Here is a 13411-nt window from a genome sequence, read left to right on the forward strand (position 1 = left end):
CCATTATTTCGTGCTGTCCTTGTCCAAAGAGAAAACTTCTGAATCTGTGTGATTGGTTCTCGGAACAAGAATTACACACAGGAACTTGACAAGGTTCACAGTACTTTGTATAAACATGGCTAGGATGTCTCACACAGATCTCTTGTGTTGGGATGAAGTTGATTTTATCACGGTGTGACACAACATCATGGTCTATTGTTTGGAGATCTAATACATGGTTCTCTTTACACTGGGGACACAGATCACATGGACACGATACACAATAGTACTCTGTGTCCCCCGGACACTTAGAACACTGATGTACTTTACATGGAGTGCTTGCTGTTTCCATTGTGTGGAGGGACTAGGTCTCAAAATCACATCCTGTTTAATAAAAAATAAAGTGTTTTAAATGAAGTCAACCACATTCTTTCGACATAATTATCAATATCAAATTGTATATGAAATATATAAAATGTTTTCATTTTAAGCATGTTTCTTTAAAGTAATAATTTATCATTCCTACAAAAAAAATAATGATAAATATAAATAATGATTCATCAATATAGCTCTGGTACAGAGACACTCAACTTGGTTACATTTGTAAAAAAGAAATGGCCAAAAATATGATTGACATTAGAGAGAGAGAGAGAGAGAGAGAGAGAGAGAGAGAGAGAGAGATAATTCGCTCTCTGACCTTCTCTGTAAAACATTTAATCTTTGTTTTCTCTTATTTTTCTATCTATCCTTTTCTCACTCTACAAAATTCTCCATACTGAATTCTCTTTCTCTTTCACTCTCTCTATGAGGCTTAACATGTACTCTTGTTTCTTTCTCTCTCTCTCTCTCTCTCTCCTCTCTCTCCTCTCTCTCTCTCTCTCTCTCTCTCTCTCTCTCTCTGTATACATCTCAGACTTTTATTGCTTAGCTTATTTCTCATTCCTCAATTCATTGTATATACCTTTTTCAATATTTTTCTGCTTTTGTACATGCTTGCTTTCTCTGAAAGAGAGGAGAGAGAGAGGAGAGAGAGAGAGATGAGAGAGAGAGAGAGAGACAGAGAATTTTCTCTTTCTGAGACTTTTTCTGCTAAACATTTCATCTTGTTTTCTCTTTCTATCTCTCTATCCTTTTCTCACTCTCTTGAACATTTTCCAGACAAGAATGATCTCTCTCTCTCTCTATATATATATATATATCTGTGTGTATCTCCTCTCTCTGAGGCTTAACAGGTACCCTTATTTCTTTTCTTTCAATTTCTCTTTCTCTCTCTCTTTCTCTGGGTTTAGCTTTAACGATGACTGGCAGAGTCTCAAGGAAAGCTGATACATTGAATTTGTGCGAGACACATTTTTTTTGTTATTTAAATGCTAATAAAAGGAGTGGTAAAGATGTTGAAAAAAAAAATGCCAAAAAAATCGTGCATTATCCGTTTTAGTTTCTACCTGATAATAATTTGTTACATGTATAAAATGTATTTCAAAAGTTCTTGGTTTTACCGAGACCTTTCATTCGGTATACAGAAGAAGGGGGCTAGCCCCTATAATTAGGGAGTTAGAGGTGTCCAAAGTTTTTTGTCAATAACATGTAAAGGAATAAAAAAAATTAAGGCATTTTTGAAGTAAAGTTGAAAAAAGAAAATAATTCCAAATCCTTCCGTAGTATTCAATTTGATGCTTTCGTAATTTATAGTCAGTATTTGCAGAAACAATTGTTGTCTGTTCGGTCCATTTTTTGTGGGGGTGTGCACATTTAGGAGGTTATGAAAGGGCTTCTTGTAATGCACTAACTAATACATGCAGCACGTAAAGATAATTCAACATAAAATTCCCAAATGTTTTTATTCATATGTACATTTTCATTTCCTAAAGATGAACCTCTTTGACCTTATTTTTGTTGTTTGTTTCATAACATAATATTACACAACACTATTGATATAAGATTTTCCATCAATTCTTCAGAAAAGCCCAATAATTCAAGTACGAAACTACATATACTTACCATGCAAAATTACATGTCATTGATTCTAAATAAACAATAATCAATAAAATCAACTCCCTTCAATACTTCTGTATTTTGTTTTGTTTTTCTTATTTTCATTGCTATACTTGAGCTATCTCTCTCTCTTTCCCTCTCTCTCTCTCTCTCTCTCTGTTTAAAATATAATCTTGTTTTTTTATCTCTCTATCTATCCTTTTCTCACTCTCTAGAACATTTTCCAGACAAGTAATCTCTCCCTCTCTCAGACTAAACAGATACCCTTGTTTTTCGTTTTTTCTCTCTCTCTCTCTCTGTATATCTCTCAGAATTTTTTGCTTAGCTTTTTCTCATTCCTTCTTTCATTCTATATCCCCTTTTCAAATTTGTTTTTCATACACACTTGCTTTCTCTGAGAGAGAGGGAGAGAGAGAGAGAGAGAGAGAGAGAGAGAGAGAGAAAAAGAGAGAGAGAGAACAAATGGGAAAGGGATTAAGAGACTTTCTCTTGCCTAAACATGTACCCACTCTCTCTCTAGCTCTAATTGCTAAACTTTATCTCTCTCTCTCTCTCTCTCTCTCTTCTTCTCTCCTCTCTCTCTCTCTCTCTCTCTCTCTCTCTCTCTCTCTCTCTCTCTCTCTCTCTCTCTCTTAATATTTACTCTCTCGTACATGAACTGTTCTTCTCCTACTCTCACCTTATTGTCAAATATGTTCAAAAATAGGAACACATCAATTATATTTGAGGTCACTAGACAATTTGCTGATGGTCTATGACTAGCTTTTCCCCCCACTCTGGCTGAGTTTTTGACTGTGGACTATGACTGGCTTCCCCCTTACCCTGGCTGAGTATTGACTGTGGTCTATGACTGGCTTCCCCCCTTACCCTGGCTGAGTATTTGACTGTGGTCTATGACTGGTTTTCCCCCTTACCCTGGCTGAGTATTTGACTGTGGCCTATGACTAGCTTTCCCCCTTACCCTGTCTGAGTATTTGACTGTTACCTATGACTGGGTTTCCCCTTACCCTGGCTGAGTATTTGACTGTCGCCAATGACTGGGTTTCCCCCTTACCCTGGCTGATTATTTGACTGTCAATCTATGACTGGCTTTCCCCCTTACCCTGGCTGAGTATTTGACTGTGGTCTATGACTGACTTCCCCCTTACCCCTGTCTGGGTATTTGAAATGTGGTCTATGACTGGTTTCCCCCCTTACCCTTGCTGATTATATGACTGTCATCTATGACTGGCTTTCCTCCTTACCCTGGCTGAGTATTTGACTGTGGTCTATGACTGACTTTCCCCTTACCCTGTCTGGGTATTTGAATGTGGTCTATGACTGGTTTTCCCCCTTACCCTGGCTGAGATTTTACTGTGGCCAACGACTGGCCTTTCCCCCTTACCCAGGATGAGTGTTTGATTGTCCCTGGGGAAGATAATTTGACAATATCCAAGCCCTGACATTACCACCATGATATATTTTTCCTTTGTTTCACAAAACAAACCTTAACTAAGGAAATAATTACTTCATCAATTCCTCGGTCAGAAATTGATGTTGACCTTGGCCTATGGTCTCGGGACAACAGTTCTTACCACAGGGCTAACACAATGACTACTGCCCTCATACCTATTAACAAGAGGCCCATGGGCCACATCGCTCGCCTGAGGAACAATAAGTATGATAAAGTCAGCTTAATGGAGTCATAATACAAACAATCTGGACAATGTACAATAATACATGTAGATCCTGTATAAATAAAACCCATTTTCCCCCCTTGGAACTCGGATAGCCCTGATTGCTGCCAATATTTACAAGAGCAGACTTTAATCACCGCTCCTGCACATATATAGGGACTCAACGTTTCGCAGGCAGGGATGACCACACACCTACGCAACTCAACAGGTACCAACGTTAACGCAAGCAGGTATAACCACACACTTTCGCCAACAACTCAACCTAACGCATGCAGGGAGTGCCACACACTTGCGCTAGAAACGCCAGAACACCAGCAGGGATGACCATACACTAGTGCTCCCCCGCAACCAATACAAGCAGGTATGATCTCACACTTGTATTATTGCGATACAGTGCAGGAATGACCACACATTCTGTATCGTAGGTTAGAAAACACGAAGATTAGATAGAGCAGGGACGTCCACACAATCAATCTATCCAAACCTATTCAAGTATAACCCGAAACAGTCACTCGTCTTAATGCAATAGACACTGTCCCTATATATGTGCCGGCCTAAAATAATTCATAGTATCTAAAAATTGGAAATCAAAAATAAACAAACTAATCCGGCCTAACCCAAAACTACTTATGCAGAACAACTTATATACATTGAATATTTATTATTGTATAAAATCAATCATCACAATAATTGGTTAACAGTGGATGCATTAATTAAAATAATCAAGAATCAATAAATCAAGGGCAATAACTCAATACAGTAATACAAAAAGATTCTAATGAAAAAATAGCCGGCTGCTTCAATTTAATAGTCATATCACATGTTGAGTATTGCAGTTCTCAAAAAGATCCTTTACAATTGTTTATATATGGGATATTTAGCTACATCAAACTCTGAACCTTCTTGTGAGGCCGAATTGTCCTGGAGCCAAAGTCTTAACAATTATAAAGAATTATCTGGCTGATTAGTTTCTGATAAGAAGATTTTTAAAGATTTACTCTATATATTCCTATGTAAAACTTTAACACCCCCCCCCCCCCATTGTGGACTCACCCTACCCCCAGGGATCATGATTTTCTCAACTTTGAATCTACACTACCTGAGGATACTTCCACACAAGTTTCAGCTTTCCTGGCTGATTAGTTTCTGAGAAGAAGATTTTTAAATATTTAGTCTATATATTCCAATGTAAAACTTCGACCCCCCCCCCCCTCCTATTGTGCCCCACCCTACCACCAGGGATCATGATTTTCACAACTTTGAATCTACACTACCTGAGGATGCTTCCACAAAAGTTTAAGCTTTCCTGGCTGATTAGTTTCTGAGAAGAAGATTTTTAAAGATTTACTCTATATATTTCTATGTAAAATTTTAACAACCACCCCCCCCCTCAATGTGGCCTCACCCTACCCCCAGGGATCATGATTTTTTCAACTTTGAATCTACACTACCTAAGGATGCTTCCACACAAGTTTAAGCTTTCCTAGCTGATTAGTTTCTGAGAAGAAGATTTTTAAAGATTTACTCTATATTTCTATGTAAAATTTTAACAACCACCCCCCTCCCAATGAGGCCTCACCCTACCCCCAGGGATCATGATTTTCATTACTTTGAATCTACACTACCTAAGGATGCTTCCACACAAGTTTCAGCTTTAATTGCTTATTAGTTTCTGAGAAGACGATTTTTTAAGATTTACTCTATATATTCCTATGTAGAACTTCGACCCCCCCCCCATTGTGGCCCCATCCTACCCCCGGGGGTCATGAATTTCACAACTTTGAATCTACACTACCTGAGGATGCTTCCACACAAGTTTCAGCTTTCCTGGCTGTCTGGTTCTTGAGAAGAAGATTTTTGAAAATTTCGAGAAATTTTTCATTATTTTCTATATCTCCCCTTGAAAACGGGTGTGGCCCTTAATTTTCACAACTTTGAATCCCCTTTGCCTAAGGATGATTTGTGCTAAGTTTGGTTGAAATTGGCCTAGTAGTTCTTTAGAAGATGTTGAAAATATGAAAAGTTTACGGACAGACGGACGGAGGACGGACAGACGGACGACAGACAAAATGTGATCAGAATAGCTCACTTGAGCTTTCAGCTCAGGTGAGCTAAAAACTGTATACTATGATGTCTATGAATGACACACAACGACAGACGAGTAATAGCAATAGGTCTCTTGAGTGACCAAGAAACAAAAAGATAAGCTGCCTAATAAAGATTCATATAAATGAAAAAATTCATGAATACTATACCACATATGTATTTGTTTTTCTTGACTTCATCTACTGTTTTCTCTGTGTATCATACATGTAAAATCTATAAAGAGACCACACAATTCTTCACACCAGTACATGTAAAACACAAAGTCATATTATACAGCAAGTAGTTTGGATCGTAAATGATTTTACAACAAGATATCTCTGAGCAAAAGCTCACTAGTGATACCCCCCCCCCCCCCCTAGTGTGAATATGCAAAATAAGCAAAGTCAACATTTAACGGAAAGTTGGCATCCGATTGGTACAAAAATATCAAACAATATGGCATGCCTAGAAACAAATGTGTCAAAATTTCAAGCATCTGTGATAGTTGCTGAGAAATCTTTGACAAAAATTTGTATGAAAACTTTCACTAAAAATAAACAAATTTGTCATTTAACAGGAATTAGACGCCTGACTGGTACAAAAATATATCCAACAATTTGGCATGCATAGACAAATAGTGTGATAAAATTTTAAGCATCTGCGACAAATAATTACTGAGAAATCTTTGACAAAAATTTGTTTCAAAATTTGACTAAAAATAAATAAAGTAGTCATTTAACAGGAAGTTGACGTCCCATTGGTACAAAAATTTAACCAACGATATGGCATGCCTAGACAAGTAGTGTGTTAAATTTTCAAGCATCTGCGATAAGTAGTTGCTGAGAAAAATGCGACAGAAATTTTGTTACGGACAGACAGACAGAATGACAGACAACACGCAAGGGTAAAACAGTATAACCCCTTCTCCTTTGGAGTGGGGTATAATTAAAACATATAGGTAAGTAATATTCATTTAAATGTCATCACCAACAGAGAGAGAGAGAACTACTTGCACACTAATCTTTATCTAACTTGTGTGTTTGGAACTGTTTTGTAATAATCGAGATAATTAATTATTCTGTGCATTTCTAGCTTAATTAAACATGTTAACCATGAATGTAATGATTTACATGTGAGAACAGATATATAAATTGTACATTTATTAAAAACTTAGCTTGTTTTAAGAATAGGTGAAAAGGGGAACAACTCAGTGAGACTGTGTTTAATTAAAAGCGGTAGTGTCCCAGAAACTGAGCTCAATCAACCTTCAGATTTATATGAAAACAGATAATTCAAGATCAAGTCATCAATTTATACTATTATTGAAGGAATAGAGAGGGATCAACTGAATAAAATGCGATTAAAAACAATCAACATTACCAAGTTTAACCCGATTCAGTAGTGTCCAAGAGGGCTACCTCTAATCTAAATCAAAGGCTGAATGTAATGTATACAGATGTCAGTCAATTCACCCAACCTATATCATTGTTGATAATGAGTGATTAGCTGAATATATTACTGCTGTATCATAGTTAAATAAAATTAATGTTCATACTATACCACATTTATTAATGTTTTTCCAAAACTGGATCAGTTACTTCCACCTTGAATGAGGATGAAACACCTAAAAAGTAAACAAAATATCAATGTCAGTCATAAACATTAATGCATCGTTTGCTTTATATAAGTTCAAATTAGACTGTTAACTACATTTGAATTTAAAATAACATATCAGCCTTTCTCTGGAAATCCTTTTTTTTTATTACATGTATTTGAAAACTTTGACTAATAAGTTGACAGAATTGGAAAAACTACAAATGATTCGTTTGCATATATATTCCAGATAATTAGATCAAAACACATGTGAAACATGAATTTTAAATAAGGCCACAACATAGTATTCATTCAGGAAATGCTTAAAAATGGATGTTTACAACCAATTTTACAGTTTACGTTCAGTTACTGTTTATAAATATAGGTCCACAGGGTATATTAATATAATTGTTGATTACTATAGACCCTTTCAGGGTATCTGTGGTACTTCTCTTTTGCAGGGCAGATTGACATGGTTTGGTAAAATAAGACGTAACGTCAAGATAATTTGACAATATCCTAGCCCTGACATTACCACAACGATATATTTTTCCTTTGTTTCACAAAACAGACCTTATATAAGGATGAGGGCAATAGTTATTTTGTCAATACCTTGGTAAGAAATTGATGTTGACCTTGGCCTATGGTCTCGGGACAACAGTTCCTACCCCAGGGCTAACACAATGACTACTGCCCTCATACCTATTTAAGAGCTGTATACTATGATGTCTATGAATGACACACGACAGACGAGTGATTGCAATAGGTCTCCTGAGTGACCAAGAAACAAAACAAGAGGCCCAGGGGCCACATCGCTCACGGGAGCAACAATTGCCTTAATTCTGATCAAATAAGCATTACAGTATCAAAATATCTTGACAACTAAGTACAGTAGATCTTGCTAAAAAAAAATAGAAAATCTGCCAATTTTTATCCACCTCTTTTTTTGGGGTAAATACCAAGCCCCTTTTGTTGTTGTACCTGTAAAAAGATTTTTCTCTATTCCTATATACCCCCTCCCCCCAATTTTGTGGCCCCACATATAATTCTAGGGATTCATAGTTTAATCAAACTTAAATCTGCATAATCTGTGCTTTCACACTAAGTACTGAGTTTTGGACCGAAAACTTTCCCAGAATATTTTTAAAGATTTTCTCTATATATTCCTATGTAAAAATTCAAACCGCCATCACGGCCCCGCCCTATCACTAGGAACTGTGATTTTGCAAACTTGAATTTACACTACCCGATGATGCCTCTACACAAGTTTAAGCTTTTCTGGCCAAATATTATTTTAAAGATTTTCTCTATACAGTAAAACACGGTTATAACGAAGCGTCAGGGACAGGCGATTTTGCTTCGTTATAAGCGTAATTCGTTATATCCGTCAAGTTTTCAACATGTAATAAAGTCACGGGGAATGAAAATCACTTCGCTGTAAGTGTCAATTCATTATAAGCATGTTCGCTATAACCGTGTTTTACTGTATATTCCTATGTAAAAATTCAGCCCCCATTGTGGCCTCACCATACCCCTGGACTATTATATAAACAAACTTAAATCTATACGATCTGGGGATGCTTCCACTCAAATTTGGGCTTTCCTGGCCAAATAGTTTTGCGAAAAAGATTTTTAAAGATTTTCTCTATATATCCCCCATTGTGGCCCCGTCTTACCCCCAGGAACTATGATTTGAACAAACATGAATCTACATTATCTGAGGATGGTTACACGCCAATTTGAGCTTTCTTAGTCTTATAGTTTTTAAAAGATTTTTTTTAAAGATTTTCTTTATATATTCTTGTATTCAAATTTATCCCCTAATTGTGGCCCGACCCTACCCCTGGGGACAAACTTGAATCTACACTATCTGAGGATGCTCCCATTTTCATTTGAGCTTTCCTGGCCAAAAAGTTTTTCTGAGAAGAAGATTTTTAAAGATTTTCTCTATATATTCCTATGTAAAACTTGATCCCCCCATTGTGGCCCCACCCTACCCCAAGTGACTATGATTTCAACAAAATTGAATCTACACTACCGGAGGATGCTTCCATTTTAATTTGAGCTTTTCTGGCCTAATAGTTTTTTAGAAGATTTTTAAAGATTTTCTCTATATATTCCTATGTAAAAATGTACCCCCCTATTGTGGCCCCACCCATTCCCACAGTGACCAAAATTTGAGCAAACTTGAATCTACACTACCTGAGGATGCTTCCATTTTAATTTGAGCTTTTCTGGCCTAAAAGTTTTTGAGAAGAAGATTTTTAAAGATTTTCTCTATATATTCCTATGTAAAAATCCATTCCCCTATTGTGGCCCCAACATACCACCAGGGACTATGATTTGAACAAACTTGAATCTACACTATCTGAGGATGCTCCCCTTTTAATTTGAGCTTTTCTGGCCTGATAGCTTTGGAGAAGAGGATTTTTAAAGATTTTCTCTATATTTTCCTATGTAAAATTTGATCCCCCTCTTGGTGCTCCTCCCTACCCCCGGGGACCATGATTTGAACAAACTTGAATTTACACTACCTGAGGATGCCTCCACACTAATTTAAGCTTTTCAGGCCGAATAGTTTTTGAGAAGAAGACTTTTGAAAAATACCAACAAATTTTCAATATTTCTCCATTATCTCCCCTTTAAAGAGGTCGTGGCCCTCCATTTGAACAAACTTGAATCCCCTTCACTTAGTGGTGCTTTGTGTCAAATTTGGTTGAAATCTGATAAGTGGTTCTTGAGAAGAAGATGAAAATGTGAAAAGTTTACAACAACGACGATGACGACAACGACGACGACTACGACAGACAACGGGCAAATTGTGATCAGAAAAGCTCACTTGAGCCTTTGGCCCAGGTGAGCTAAAAAAGATTAGCTGCATGATAAAAATTCATATATATTCATGAATACGATACCGCATATGTATATTGTTTTTCTTGACTTCATCCACTGTATCTCCATGTATCATACACTTAAACCCTATAAAGAGACCACACAATTCTACACACCAGTACATGTAAATTAACACAAAGTAATATTAAACAGCAAATTTCAATTAAAACATATAGGAAAGCAAAAGAGAGAGAGAGAGAGAAAGAGAGAGATAGAGAGAGAGAATATCACTAACACACTAATCGTTATCTACTGGTAACTTGTGTGTTTGGAACTGTTTTGTAATAATCGAGATAATTAATTACTCTGTGCATTTCTAGCTTAATTAAACATGTTAAACATGAATATTACGATTTAAGAAAAGAAGTATAAATTGTACATTATTAAAAACTTGGCTTGGTTTAAGTACGTTTGTATTTAAACAGATAATCTACAATCAATTCATCAATTTATAATATTACTGAAAGAATAGAGAGGGATCAGCTGAATAAAATGCGATTAAAAATGATCAACATTACTGCTCTTAACCTGATTCAGTAGTGTCAGAGAAGGTTACCTCTAATCTAAATCAAAGTTTGAATGTAATGTATACAGATGTCAATCAATTCACCCAACTTATACCATTGTTTATAATGAGAGATTAGCCGAATATATTACTGCTTTATCATAATTAAATAAAATTAATGTTCATACAATACCATGGTTACTAATTTTTTCCCAAAACTGGATCAGTTACTTCTACCTTGAATGAGGATGAAACACCTAAAAAGTAAACAAAATATCAATGTCAGTCATAAACATTAATGCATCGTTTGCTTTATTAGTTCAAATTTATTACACTGTTAACTACATGTAAACTTTGAATAACATATCAGTATTCAATGGAAATCCTATTATTTTTTATTCTCGGTATTTGAAAACATCATTTAACAAGTTGACAAAATTTGAAAAACTACAAATGATTTGTTTTCAGATATATTCCATATTATCAGATCAAAACACATGTGAAACATAAATTTTACATTAGGCCACAACATAGTATTCATTCAGGAAATGCTTAAAATGCGGAAAAATGTTATTTTACAACCATGCAATTTTTCAGTTTACAACAGTTTATAAATATAGGTCCACAGGGTATATAAAAATAATTGTTAAAGTCTACTATTTGGAGAATTTATCTTTTAATGCATTAAAAACAATGTTTTCCTGTACAACGATATATATTTGTGCATGTGTAAGTAAAATTATGTAATTGTCTTTTCATTTCTAGAATTAACTCTGTCATTCGACAATTTGACCATGATGCTGTTGTTTACTCAAGTATGCCTACTCATATTACCAACAACCCCTCTCTCTTTCTCTATTACCTGAATTCCTTTGTAGGAACATGCAAGCCAAATTTAAGCTTCGCAATAGAAACTTGTGGGTCCCAGGTATGATTCCACGCCAGATATTTCCTCCAGCAGATATTTTCTTTAGATCTTTCTCCATCCTCAACAACGTCTGCCTGTAAAATATATTATGAAAAAGTTCATTGATGTAAACTTTGTAAAGAGGAAATTCAAGACTTTCAGAAGTACATGTCAGAGAGAGAGAAAGAAAAAGAGAGAGAGAGAGAGAGAGAGAGAGAAATACTTCACATAGAAAGCCTCCCCCACTCCCTCTCATTATTTTTCTGCGTAACGTGTTCTCTCTCTCGATCCTCTCTCTTCTGTCAAAATATCACTAAGTTGACAATGATACAAGGTATGTGTAATTCGTGCTGAGCTTGCCACAACGGTAGCACCAATCGCAACTTCTCGGGCCTTTCCGGCAGGCCCGGAAAATCACCTCGAATGTATTATCTAGGCGTCCATGACAACCCCCCTTTTTATAAAACTTGATATAGACACAACACATTTTACGATCTGTTTAGATGTAAGCTAGACTTCATTTAAGTAAATGATATACCCTTAAATATAACACAGAAGCGACTTATATGGCTGTCTAGCCGATACTTATTTTAATAGGAAGCGCCTCCATTGTGTATAAAATTCTAACATCCGGTAATGTTAATACATTCGAGGTGCTTTTCCGAGCCTGCCGGAAAGGCCCGAGAAGTTGCGATTGCGGTAGCACCTTAAAACTGACACTGTTTTATTTAGAGGAAATTCGAGACAAACCGTTCTTTGGGCACTCAGACATTGGCATAATAAATTAGAAAAATACACAGCATTGTACATTAAGTAGAATTTGTAACCCTGAACAAGCCTATCATATTTCATTTCTTACACGATGAACAATTCCCATCCAAATGAACATCCCTCAGATTCTTTCTATCGTCTGTTCACACGTCACGATGACGTTTCGTCGTTTTAGTCGGCATCAAACAATTTCGTTCCCGAGTCATTTCGGCCCCGAATGTATTACTTGAATTTAATTAAGTTAATCTTTATTTCAGTTATAAATTCGTTCGAACATAACATTAAAACATTTTTGCAGTAACAGGCCTGAATTTCAAGTTATGTCAAATTGCATTTAAATATATGTGTAACAGTGTTTGTGTAATAAACAATTTCAATATATTCTTAATCTAAACAGATCTTTTTAACGGCTACTTCTAGTCTATAAAACATTTTTGCCTAGTAGAAAGTCGATATATTTCTTTTTAGTGACTTGTTTTAAAATTTCGTCAGTTTACATGGTTTAGAGCTCAATATAATTAACAGGATGTCTGATCCCCACATTAGATCTGACTGACACCGGAAATTGTATTTCAACAGCAAAAACATAGCACGGTGGGCACTTGTTGAACTGAAGTCAAGCTCAGAATGTCATAGATCAATATATTCGGTACCTGCACAAAATAAAGTAATAAAAACCGCTTGGTGTGTCATATATAGGACCGACGACATACAAAATAAGAATTCAATGCTAAAAAATAATTGATTTTCAAGCGAGCGATCGAGAAATGTGCATTTAATAAATTTGGAATTTGTTTTGAGAGGGGGAGGTGTTCTTGTGTTCGTTTTTGTTTTTGGTTTTTTTACTCCCCACTGTCGGGGGGGGGGGGTGATTCGCATGAATAATCAACATTAAATGTAGATGTACATGCATGCACAAACAATGATTCTCAACTACATTTAATGTAGATTATTAGGATGAGACAGTCTATTTCTATTAGGACCAGATCACAGATCTAATTCTAATTC

General features: G+C 35.9%; 2 protein-coding genes across 3 annotated transcripts in view; both read right to left on the reverse strand.

The window, feature by feature from the left end:
* Positions 1-11791, reverse strand: part of LOC105347843 (uncharacterized) — a 239174-nt gene extending 227383 nt beyond the window's left edge. Inside the window, exons 1-2 of the mRNA XM_066073573.1 lie at positions 11588-11791; positions 7296-7359 (exon numbers count right to left, since the gene is read on the reverse strand). The gene's annotated coding sequence lies outside the window, so the exon portion shown is untranslated. The remainder of the gene's footprint in view (positions 1-7295; positions 7360-11587) is intronic.
* LOC105330472 (uncharacterized) overlaps positions 1-13411 on the reverse strand; it is a 320443-nt gene that overhangs the window by 4567 nt on the left and 302465 nt on the right. The gene's annotated exons all lie outside the window — the stretch shown is intronic.

This window comes from Magallana gigas, chromosome 10 (genome assembly GCF_963853765.1).
Source record: "Magallana gigas chromosome 10, xbMagGiga1.1, whole genome shotgun sequence".
NCBI classification, from domain to species: Eukaryota; Metazoa; Mollusca; class Bivalvia; order Ostreida; family Ostreidae; genus Magallana; species Magallana gigas.